At 45.4% G+C, this 12,392-nt stretch overlaps 1 protein-coding gene across 1 annotated transcript in view; it reads left to right on the forward strand.

Annotated features, from left to right (window-relative positions):
- ece2a (endothelin converting enzyme 2a) overlaps nucleotides 1–12,392 on the forward strand; it is a 70,093-nt gene that overhangs the window by 2,661 nt on the left and 55,040 nt on the right. The gene's annotated exons all lie outside the window — the stretch shown is intronic.

Genomic DNA, 12,392 nt, shown 5'->3' on the forward strand with positions numbered 1-12,392 from the left:
AGCCCTGCTGCTTCATTGCGAGGCATGAGGTCAGAGCATTGACGGACAGCATCACGTTTGTAAACGTGCGTCATAGGCACACACACACCTACAGCCGAGGCGTGAGTGGGCTCCGAGACTCTGGAGTGTGATGTATAAAATATCTTCTCTTGCCTCTGAGCTGTGTTACACTGCTGCAGCAGCAGCAGCAGCAGCAGCAGGGCTAGACCACTCTCTGCACGCTGATTTGAACCCAAAGGAGAACTGTTATATCTTGGAGGGCATCTCTCTCTCTCTCTCTCTCTCTCTCTCTCTCTCTCTCTCTCTCTCTCTCTCTCTCTCTGTGTCACTTGCACGTGTTGTGGCGTCTTCTACAACAACAGACATGCACAGATAAGGGGCTATATATATAGGGAAGCCCACTGTCATGACTTGTGAGCCCTCACATGTTGTGTATACAGACACGTCGAGCACTTAAAGGCACTCAAACTGCGCCGAGCTCAGACGGTTGCACACATTCCCCCGGTTACCCCTCGCTTGTCGTGTCTGTAAATCCAGGCTCGTACGAACGGACAAAATAGATTACCGTCACCATGGAGTGGAGTGGAGTGGGGGGGGGGGCACAACTCGGCAGGGAGAAGGGACAGTGTAGATGAGAGGATGAAGGAGAGGGAGATGGAAGAGAGGTAAATTACTAATCAGGTTTGGGCCACTCAACTGTCTCCGACGGAGGTCATTTCCATTAGGATAATCGGCGCAGCACAGAGAAACAGAGGAGACGGAAGGAAGCGATGCACAGATGATGAGAGCTAGAAGGCTTTGCTGCACGTTGATGACAGCTTTAACGTCTTTCTCCTTCCTCTGTTTGTTCTTTTACTTGATTTCCGTCTTTATTCTCAGTTTTAAGTCGTCACGTCACCTCTTGTATATTCTCTCTTTGTCCATATTATCCATTTACCTGTTTCCTGCCAGCTCCTCTTCCCTTCCACTCCTCGTCTCATTGTTTTCACTCCCCACCTCCTCAGTAACCTACTTCTGCCTTTTGGTATTATTCCCTCTTACTCAGCAGAGTCAGTCCGCTCATCCAGACTGTAGCTGCCCACGATAGATCTGAACTGCATGATGCGAGAAGTCATCTCTGGGTTAGGGCTGCAATCAATAAGGATGGGTGATAGCACAGAATTGTTTGGAATGACTTTATAGAAGCAATACCCACCACTCGTACTTAAACATAAGGTTGGGCAATGTTTTTCTCCATATTGCAAACAATTCCCATGAAAGTAAGTTTGTATCTAAAGCTTACTCTAGCTTCCCTGTATGTGATGTTTGGAAGTTTCAGGTTCATTTGTGTAATTTCAGTCATATCTGTAAAACACACAGTTGAGCAAAGTTATGTTTCCCAGGACCTGTGTGCACACACCAACAGTTTAAAGATCATAAAAAAGGCAGCAGTTTGAAAGACGACTAACAAGTGCACAGAGTTAAAACGATAAAGACGTAATAAATACTGTGTTTTAAAAGTAAAGGTAGCTTATTTAGAATCCGATAGAGTTGAGCAGTCTAATGGCCTGTGGGATGAAGCTGCTGTAAACTCTGGCTCTTTTTGCTGTTATTGAGCGATGTGTCCTACCAGATGGCAAGAAATCATTTTTTACCCCAAGGAGGTTAGGTTTCTATTCTGCATTTGCTTGAAAGCAAGTTTAAGCAGAAAACTACTGCAGAAGTTACCTCGAAACTTGTTGGAAGGACGTGGGATGGGTCAGGAGCATAGACTGCATACACAGAGGTCAGGAGAGAACCCATTACATTCTGGTGCGGATCCAGGAATCATCTTTTTACTTTCTTTGACATTGTGACATAGGACAATTCTACACGTCGGTGGATTTCTCAGCATGTAATTCGTGGATCTTGATGAAAAAGATCTGACATGTTAAGGGAGGCTGATATTCACAAGTGTTTAAAATTTGATGAGGGTCTGTTTGGCTTGGTTTTCGAGATCCTCTACTTTAACTATGCAGTGTTCTTACTGTCTGGTTCTGCTCTTGTGCAGTTAACTTGTTCTCACATGTACATTTTGTCAGTTTTGCAACCTCACCCGAGCAATTGTCTTCATTTAAGTAAATACGATATTTGGACTTTTTTTTGGTATTATGTAAGGATGCATTCTGAAAAGGACATTCAGTATTGATCCTCCCCTCCATCGTGATCAAGCAGGTGGGAAAATCATTCATAACAGCATATCCAGTTTAGAAGCTGCACCGCCCACTCAGACACCCACCTCTACCACGCTGACCTGAGGTCAGTGTTGTTTTTGCTGTAACATAATGCAGGAACTCTTTCGTAACATTTGTCAGAGTGATGACTATGGATAGATAGAAATAAAAATACATTATGGACATTTTTTAAATGGAACACAATCTCCGGTTAGATCATTTTTCAAAGCACATGACCTCATAATGTGCCATAACTCTGCTCATTACTGGCTGGGTCGTCTGCTTGACCAGCTGAGGGGCCCCGGGGTCGGATGTGTCACAGCAATGCGTCAAGCAGACACCGACACCCTGTACCTGACCTGTATATGTGCCTCAGCAACATTACCGAGCATTAGCAATGATCCGCTCGCACACGGCCCAGTCCCCGCCCGCCACTCGGCCACCGCTCCTTCTTTTATGGCCTGCTCCGGGCTCTCACTCAGTGATGTAATGACCCCACGTCTCCCAGTGGTCAGCACTCATTCCTCGCTCCCCCCCGAGGCAACGGGTGATGATGTAATGGCTCGGTGCTCCTGCGGTGTGTGAGGCTGAGATTTGTGTCCTTGGAGGATCTGGAGCATCTATCCACGTTGTGCTTTCGCAAGTCGACATCAGAGATGACACACAATCCTCAGAGTCACACAGAGAATACCTACCTCAGGGTCCACGCCGGTATTAAAACATGTGCGTAGGTGTCTCATGGCCTCAATGCTGTGCAGTGTGTGGTAACAGACAAGGTGTGGTTAAAGGTGATAACTAGAATACATATCACTTCAGAAAGACAGATGCTCTGTTGTTATATTATATTATTATTACTTTCATATATAAAGTAATTAACAATAACTGCTGTTTTGTTCTGGTTTGGTGAAGATACGAGCTCCTGGCATTGATGGCTGTTGAAATGCTGGTCACTGCTACTGCCTGCAAATGTGGTTGTGCTTTCATATTTGGGTTCAAATTACTTTATCATTTAATCAACATAAATAATCAGGGAGTAACAAGTTTATATCCGTCAGTCGTCCACTTTCAAGCTGAAATACCAATTTTTTTAAGTGGGCAGGCTTACTCGTTTCTTACAGAGCTTTTAACTGTATCGCAGTCCAGCAGACGAAGACGCTGCTGATCAGAGATCTGCTGTCAAAAATATAATTACTCAGAGAATAATTCATAGATATCGATTAATAAAGACAGGCCTGTTCACGGGACTGATATTCAAGAGTGTGAGCAATTTGGAGCCGATCCAAATAAAACTCCAGATATAGTTAATTGAGAATTTGAAATTGAGAATATAATTTGCAGTTTAATAATCAATGTCATTGTTATTATTGTGTCTTTTAATATACAGAAGATTATGTGTTGCGTCTCTCTTCTTCGCTCACCTACTGACACTGTTGGCCTGTGACTTCAGCTCCTGAGGATGATGTAGCTGGTGTTTATTGGCAAGGCAATACTGAAACACCACGAGTGTGAATGTTCAGTCAGCTGTTGTGTCACCATGTCACACTGCCTCCGACACTATGACATTATAACTTTTCTAAAAAACATTAATACTCATCTTGACAACAATGTCCTTCCTCCTTCTCCTTTCCGGCCCCCATCTTGCTCATTCATGCCACACACCCCTTCCCCTACTCTCCTTTGTTCGCCCACCTCACTTCCTCTTTTCCCTCCTCACATCCCGTTTTTTCCCTTGTTGCCCACCGCCTCATTTGTGCCTCCCCTGCCCCTACGTGTCAGTGTTCGGTATCAAAGGCATCCACCTGTGTTCCCCGAACCAGGCTGGTTGTAAATATAGCCGGAGCGGTGGTGTTTACGGCGACGTTGAGAGCCGTGGGTGCTGCACTTTTCACAGGAGGGTCCAACTTAACTGCTGCTGGGTTATTATGCTGAGCTGCGACTCATTCAGAAATTCCCGACTCTCTAGAGAAGTGACGCGTACGTTGCTAAGGAAGCTATTAGCCACTGCCGACCTTTTTATACTCCATGTTGTAGCGTATGTTATACAAATTCTCAACACATCTTATCCAAAGAATTTCTCTTGTAGATAAATTAGAGAAGGGAGTCAAATCCTCCTGCAGCAAAGTGGGAGATTCTGCAGGTTTTGTTTGTGCTCTGTGTGTGTTGTTGTCAAAGTGTGAGAGTCAACCATTTGCTGGTGAATATCCGCATTGCACAGGCGACATATGCACCCAGGCGTAGGATTTCATTTCAGCGATAACAGGGAGATCACAGGTGACAGTCCTCTCACATCCCTTTTTTTTCCACAGTGTTGGAAAAACACACACGCACACACACACGCATTCAGACACAAAATGCTGATGGGATGGAAAGTCCCTGGCAACACAGCGAGCATGGGGGAGAGAGTGTTATGTCTGAGCAGCTGTCAGAGGATCCATCTGACATCAGATATAATGCTGCTCACCGGAACTTCAAGCATTCATTTCCCAACTCGAGTTCCTTCATTTTTCCATTGAACCTTTCCCTCCTTTCTTTCTCACAGGTGTCTCTCCCACTTTAAAATCGTCTTATCTTTACTGCTTTCCTCCCTCATCTCCAACACTCCTCCATCTATTTAACAATTTTTTTCCTCTCATCCTCCCATTTCCTATTTTTCTCTCACTCTCTGCACAGACACAGGCGCTTTTTGGTGCACACTGCTCCTTCCTGCACGTGGCATAACAATGGCAACAGCAGGAGTGAGGCTGCGGGGAGCGCGGCACCTTTTTTTCTTTTGGAGGAATAATGGAAGCGAGAGACCGGCCTCGGCCATTTCACACTTGCCCTTCGTTTTATTGATTGCGGCCCTTCCGTCCTGTGGCGGCTGGAGGCGGAGAGTGTCAGATCTGATTGGATCCGCTCCGTCCTCCATGTCACTGCCCTACTTTCTGCCTGCAGGTTATTCACTGTGGCATTCAGGGAACAAGTCGCATGAATTGTCTTAATCGGCAGCAGTGAGGGAGAGATATGTTGTTGCATTGTTTTTTGGACAGGAGTGTTTGTCAGGAGTGAGGTAATGCAGTGATACATGTAGCTGCTCAACTAGCAAAGGTTAGTGGAGGTTGTTTAGTCTGCAGTGTCCTCTGGCCTCGGGGAGGGAACATTAAACACTTACACCCATACGCACATAAAGTATATAATAGGGGGGAACATATATCGTCTCAAGTTGCATTGGGATGCAGACATCGACGACGCGGCATCGATGCAGTGACACAACATTTTTTGTAAATGACAGGAACAGTCGATAATACTTTTAAAGACCTTTCTATATAAATAGGGAGCTGACCTGTTCTATTGATTCATGAAATAGTCAAGATGCAGATGTACATAAGGTCCACAAACCGACAGCTCTGTGCATCAGCACATTGTTTGTCTCCACCTACATGTACCAAACCATCTGCAGCAGACGCACAACTGTAGCAGGTGAGGTGTGTTGTGTGAGCCGAGGGATGGAGGTTTGAATGAATGATGAATGAATGAAAGAGGAGGTGGAGGGGAGTGTGGTTCGGAGGGGTTCTTATTCCCCTCTCTTCTCTCCCTCCCTCCCTCCCTCCCTCCCTCTCTCTCTCCTCCCTACCCTCCCCTCTTCGCAGCATCCGGATTGGCTGCTTTCCGATTTTTTTCTTTCCGGGAGCCCCCAGCATGCAGCAGTCAGTAAGTCAGTAGGGGCAACCCTCCCTCCATTCCACCCTCTCCTCGCCTCCCCTCCACTCCCTCTCCCCTCCCCTGTGCCCCCTTCCTTGATACTTTTTGCCGCTGTAAGGAGTGGTGCTGTTTATGAATGAGCCTCACCACCGCAGAGTGTGAATGGGAAATAAGAGGGGGAGCGAGCAGATGAGGGGTGCGGACTGAATGAAATGCAGCAAAGCCAGGGGAGGGAAATGGAAGAAGGATGCTGAATGAAAAATAATAAGTGTGGGAGGGAGCAGGGGAGGTGGTGGTGGTGAGAGATAGAAATGGAAGAGAATGTGAAATAGCCACGTGTGAGTGAGTGAGTGAGTGAGTGAGTGAGTGAGTGAGTGAGTGAGTGAGTGAGTGAGTGAGTGAGTGAGTGAGTGAGTGAGTGAGTGAGTGAGTGAGTGAGTGAGTGAGTGAGTGAGTGAGTGAGTGAGTGAGTGTCCACCTTCATAGGTATGCAGATGAGGGAGGACACTGGACCAGTGGCGTTTTTGCATTTGAGCCAACGGGAATCTCCGCCGCCTAAACAACACACACTTACACACACGCACAGCTTCTCTGCAAGCTAGTGCTGCATGCTCTGAATAATAACGGGGGTTACCCAGGCAACGAGGCTGGGATGATCGATGAGCCTGGCCCTGATAACCAGAGCGAGTGTGTGTGTGTCTGTGTTTGTGTGAGAGTGTGTCACAGTGTTTCTGTTGTCGCAGTGGGAGTTTCTTTGTTGCGGGACAATTAGAAGATATCTTATGATCAAATCTATTCCAACCTGTGGTGTGTGTGTGTGTGTGTGTGTGTGTGTGTGTGTGTGTGTGTGTGTGTGTGTGTGTGTGTGTGTGTGTGTGTGTGTGTGTGTGTGTGTGTGTGTGTGTGTGTGTGTGTGTGTGTGTGTGTGTGTGTGTGTGTGTGTGTGTGTTTGGATACAAAGATGACACAGAGAGACACAGGCTCCCAGATCATTGAACGCCCTTGGTGATAGGGCTGGAGGATGCACACCATGGGGTTGACCACACACACACACACACACACACTCATGACTCATTGACTTGTCTTAATAAAATGGCCATGGGAAGGGGAGAGGCACACAGCTGCCACTCACACAGAGTGTAAATTACACAGCCGGACACCGAGTCCGACTGGCCGCTTTATTTGATTAAACGTCTTCACAAGTGCTGTTGTTGTGAGGGTAAGCCAGCGTGGTGTGAAACATAAAATGGGTCGTGCCTAGATGTAATAGATGATAGTGAAGGAGGCGGTGCAGGGAGAACGATGGAGAGAAATAATTAGATCACAAGGAGAGGTAGCCCCTATAGCTGCGTCACGCTGCAGTGTGCCAACAGAAAGGGGACAACACACAGAGTGGAACAACAGTAAAATTGTGGGGTCTTTTTTCCATGGGTGGAGAGGTGTCACATGCAGATCATTCTGGATTTACCTGCCCACATTTTCTAGCTCTCTCTGCCATAGATGTCTGCTTCTATCCCTTTTAATTTGATTTGCTTGCAGTATTTCGAAGCATTACATTTCAGATTGCAACAACATCATCTGTCCCTGGAAGCAGTGTCCCCAGTAAAATAATAATCCACCAAATGCACTGTCACAGGGACTATTTATTTCCAGTGAAAACTAAAGAGGTCTGAGGATTGTCCACAGTCAAGGTTCTGATAATGGAAAGAAAGTGTTTAAAATGCCATTTTAATACTGTGATAACAAAATTCCATTAAAAAATGTCAAAGGAAATATGTTTTAGTTCTGGTCAAATCATTGGGGGGGATGATGTGAGGGAACTGTGTACGAGTAAAAGAGCCTTTTTGAAACGATGACATCACATCTTACTTTGCCCACCGTAGCTTTTGTGTAATGAGCAACAGAAACAACAAGCTCACTCTATAAGCTCTGAGCCTACTGGCAATAGTCTTCTCTGGTATTTGACGGATTGTTGAAGTAGACGTTATCACCGACTACTGGCTGGAGAGTTTTAGTCGTCGTCTTGTGTGAACGGAGATATTTTATAAAACGGTTCGTGTGGATTTGTATCTGCGGCTGAAAGGCTTGAATCTGTGTGTGTGTGAGTGTGTTGAATTGAGACATAGACTCCAAACTGATACATTCTATGGTGATCAACAGCTTGTATGGGTCAATAAACGTAGAATACATTACAGATTACAGGGTTGATTTAGGGTCTTTTTGTACATGCTCTCGTTTGTTTAAGTTTGCATGAGGGTTGTGGTCTGCATAGTGTTTAATGAGCTGCTGTGGCTCAGTAAGTTCCTTTTCTCTCTTGTTCTACTCTGCTCATGCTTCGGATCGTCCACATTACATAACCAGCACGTCACCGCTCTCTCTCCCAGCAGCAGGTGTAAGTTACGTGAGTGGAGTGCAACGTTTTCATCTTGACCATTCAGACAGAGTAGGACCAAGGAGCAGTTTGTCATCCATCTCTAATTCAGTAAATGAAGATGTTCTCACATTCAGTGCCTTCTTGTAATCTCTATGAGAAATAAGGGATAGAAAAACGTCTTATACATTGATCAGTTTGATCAGCAGGACATGAGCCCGACTAACTGTTTCCACTGTATTTTACATTTGTAAAACTGGCAAATTAATTGGATTCGTACAGTATGTGAGGCTTGGCGTGAGGAAATGGTCGGTTGAGGTTGGGGAATATACTGGTCAGTGCTACCTCAGTCTGCACTGCACACTCCTGCATCGTATTACCCTAGCTCCATCTCTCCATCTCTCTCTCTCTCTCTCTCTCTTTCTCTCCCTCTCTCTCCCTCTCTCTCTCTCCATCTCTCTCTCTCTCTCTCTCTCTCTCTCTCTCTCTCTCTTCTCTCTCTCTCTAACGCTCTCTATATCTACCCCTCCTTCCATATCTCTCTCTCTCTACCCCTCCTTCCACATCTCTCTCTCTCCTTCCACATCTCTCTCTCTCTCTCTCTCTCTCTCTCTCTCTCTCTTTCTGTCTCTCTCTCTCTCTCTGTCTCTCTCGCTCTCGCTCTCGCTTCCTCTCTCTACCCCTCCTTCCATCTCTCTCTCTCTCTCTCTCTATGTCTCTATCACCTTCTCCTCTTTACCTTCTCTCTGCCCTCTCCTTGCTCACCCATTCCTCACACGCACACAAACACACACACACACACACACACACACACAGAGGGGAGGAGGAGCACTAAGAAGGAAGAGTGGCAGCTGAGAGGTGCATCTGCAGCCGAATTCGCCTCTCAAACGCTGAAATGCCGTCCTGTAGCTTGCCGTGCATTTCTAACACAGACATTATGTCCACCTCCAAGACGAGTCCTCCATCTCTTTCAGAAAGGCTTCCCTCACTGTGACAATCACTCTCCTGTGACCTTGTGCACACACATCTGTGATTTCATGATTCAGTGGCCCAGTGTGATTTTTAAAAAACAGCTATAGGAGGATGAAGGTTTGAGAGGCTGAGTGGATTCATAGTGCTCTTATAGGTCCAGTGTCTGTATTAATATTATTGAAAGCGTCATAATTTTAATTAGAGAGTCTCCTGGTTTACATGCTGTAACGTTCCACATACACATATGTCTCATATACAGTGATATCTGATGCAGTGACTCTTTCACCCTCTGTGTGAAACAGTGTTTTAGCTCTAGCCCTTCCTTCCAAAAAGCTCAGTCTGCTCTGATTGGTTAGAAGGTCTACTCTTTTGTGATTGGTCAACGGCTTTGAGCATGTGTCGGAAATGCCACGCCTCTTACACCAGAGGCTTCCTGATCAGCTGTTAACACTGCTGTAGCCACGGCAACAATGGCATTGGTCCTACTGCACCAATTTGAGCCTGACTTGGTGGTAGACCGGCATGATGCACATTACACGTTACATGTCACATGTGACATGCCATATGTGACATGTCACATGTGACATGTAATATGGGGACATAAACATATGTAAAAAACAGCCAGCAATGTAAATGAGGCGTTTGAGGACCAGATCTTTGACACAAAGAAGCAAACAAATTCAAAACATGAAACAGGCTCTTAAATGCGTGTGTGTGTGTGTGTGTGTGTGTGTGTGTGTGTGTGTGTGTGTGTGTGTGTGTGTGTGTGTGTGTGTGTGTGTGTGTGTGTGTGTGTGTGTGTGTGTGTGTGTGTGTGTGTGTGTGTGTGTGTGTGTGTGTGTGTGTGATATTAGCAGCCACAGAATCTGATGTTTTGTTGTTGTAAAGCCTGACACACACACAGCGTTGGTGTCTAAAGGCTTCTGTGCCTGTTTAGTGTAGGAAAAATGATTTCGCCGTGGTTGATTGCGTTGCCTGTCGGCGAGCGAGGTAGGCACTGTGTTGTGTGTCTGGATGTCGTCATGAACCTGTCATCCCTTCGCTTTGAGCAGGGAAAGCCCCGTCAGCGAGGTAATGGCACGGTGTGTGCGTCATCGATGTCCCAGTACATTTGGCTCTCTGCAGTGATGCACTCTTGCTGCGAGCCGCCTGTGGTGCTGGAGAGTTGTAAACTAACTGTGAATAGGGTTGCTGCTGTGTATATTTTGGGGGTTTGTGTGCGTATGTTTAATAGATTGAGGATCTGCAGTGTTTCAACAAATAGTTCTTGGATCTCGGACTGTACATCGTGACTAAATGTTGTTTAAACAATGTCCTGTGTCCTAATCTCCAAATACTGTTGCAATCATAGTCACTGTCGTGCAGTGGCCAGCTCTGTCGTCTTGAATCAAATCCTGGCTGCTGGGTCTTCCTGTGTCTGTGGGATTTTGTTTCTCTGCATACACCTGCTTCATCCCTCAGTACAAATACATGCACACCAGTGCTTGGGTTGATTTGGAGACTCTAAGTTGTCTGTGGGTGTGAATGTGAGTGTATAGCAGTATAGATGATGGTGGTGATGGATCCATGGACATTATAGTTGTTTGTATAAAAAATAAATAGTAGCAGTGTGATTAGATCTCTCAGCCACTGCAATATCGTGACATTAACCTTCCCAGGAGACAGAAAGTTGTTTTTCCAAATATTTAAAGCTCCTGTAATCATTATTTTGTGTGTGTGTGTTTACTTGTTTTTGTGACCCCTGTAAGACCTGCATAAGCACTGACTGTGTCAGGACCAGTGCACCTCATGGGGACCAAAGTCTGGTCCTAATGAGGCAATTCATCATTTCTGATGTCCCGGTTAAGTTTAGAGGATTGATGTGAATTGGTAGGTTAAGGTTAGGGTTTGCCATGAATTGGTTATGATTAAGGTTAGGGATTAGGGTTTGGTTAGTCTGTGCACAATGAATGGAAGTCCATGCAAAGCGTGTGTGTGTCTGTGTGTTTGTGTCCGAAAAGATATTTAGGAGAGCGCTGGCTTTGTGTGAGGCGATCTCTTAAATAACACTGTTTGTCATGGTGCAGACCAACACCTCCACCCCTGCATCTGCATGTCTGCCTGTCTGTGTCTGTGGGTCTGTCTGTCACTCTACAACGCACCCCCCTCCTCTGTCTTATTCCCATCAACATATTTCAAATTTTTTCTGTCTCTCTTTGTGTTTCTTTAACTGACAGATTCACTCCCTGACCTTGCGTTTGTCTGCTGATAATTCTCTGTCTGCCTCATCGTTTTTGTTCGTGGACCAATCTCTTCAGTGCTCGTCTTCAGTATTCTCTGACGGTCTCTCCATCTCCCTCCATCTCTCACTTTCCTGATATGCGTCTGTGTGCGTGCATAACAGAGTCAGTTCGGCTCGGTCGTGATAGTCTTATGTAACTCTCCATTTGACTTTGCTCTCTCCCTTGTCTCAAATGCACACACGCACACACAAGAGATGTGCAACTCTGGATAAAAGGAGAGTCACAGTTTTATTAGCTTAGAATTAAGATGACAGATTCCTCTCACAGCTTTTAATACATGTTCTGGTTTTGTCTTTCCATTCCTCTGACGCTTGTGTGGGTTGGCAGAGCATCGTTTTTTTATCATAGCTGGGTTTTGTGGTGACTGACAAATGACGCTGTTGCTGTGCATTGTTGCAACAATTTCTCACCAACAACAGCAGTGCTTTCATTTGGTCTCTGATTTTGTTGTTTTTCTGAGACACCTCTCATGGTGTTACTCCTCTGTTTTCATCTCATGTCAGATTTGTCTTCATTTCTCCCACCTCTGCCTGTGCACAATCCCTGCTTCTTCAGATACTGCAGGACTACAGTGCATGAAGTTAGGAATCGTTGTTGCCATTTTGATGGCATTTTACAGTACAGGGTTTATTTAATGATGTATACATTTTCCATCTCTTCACATCAGTCTATGACAAAGTGTAAAACAGAATGTTTGTAGAAAGTTGTGCGTGGCTGTAATATACTGAATAAATCCAAACACTGAAGTTGTGCCACAGTCCCCAAAAGTCTAAAATTTTATAATCTGAATTTTAGGCTTTAAAGGGTCTTAAATACTGGTTGTACCATAGTTAATTAGATATAGGAAGGTTTGAATGGTGTTACCATTCATTTAACGCTCATTCCATCTCGGTT

The sequence above is a fragment of the Pleuronectes platessa genome, chromosome 13 (genome assembly GCF_947347685.1).
Source record: "Pleuronectes platessa chromosome 13, fPlePla1.1, whole genome shotgun sequence".
In the NCBI taxonomy this organism is placed as follows: domain Eukaryota; kingdom Metazoa; phylum Chordata; class Actinopteri; order Pleuronectiformes; family Pleuronectidae; genus Pleuronectes; species Pleuronectes platessa.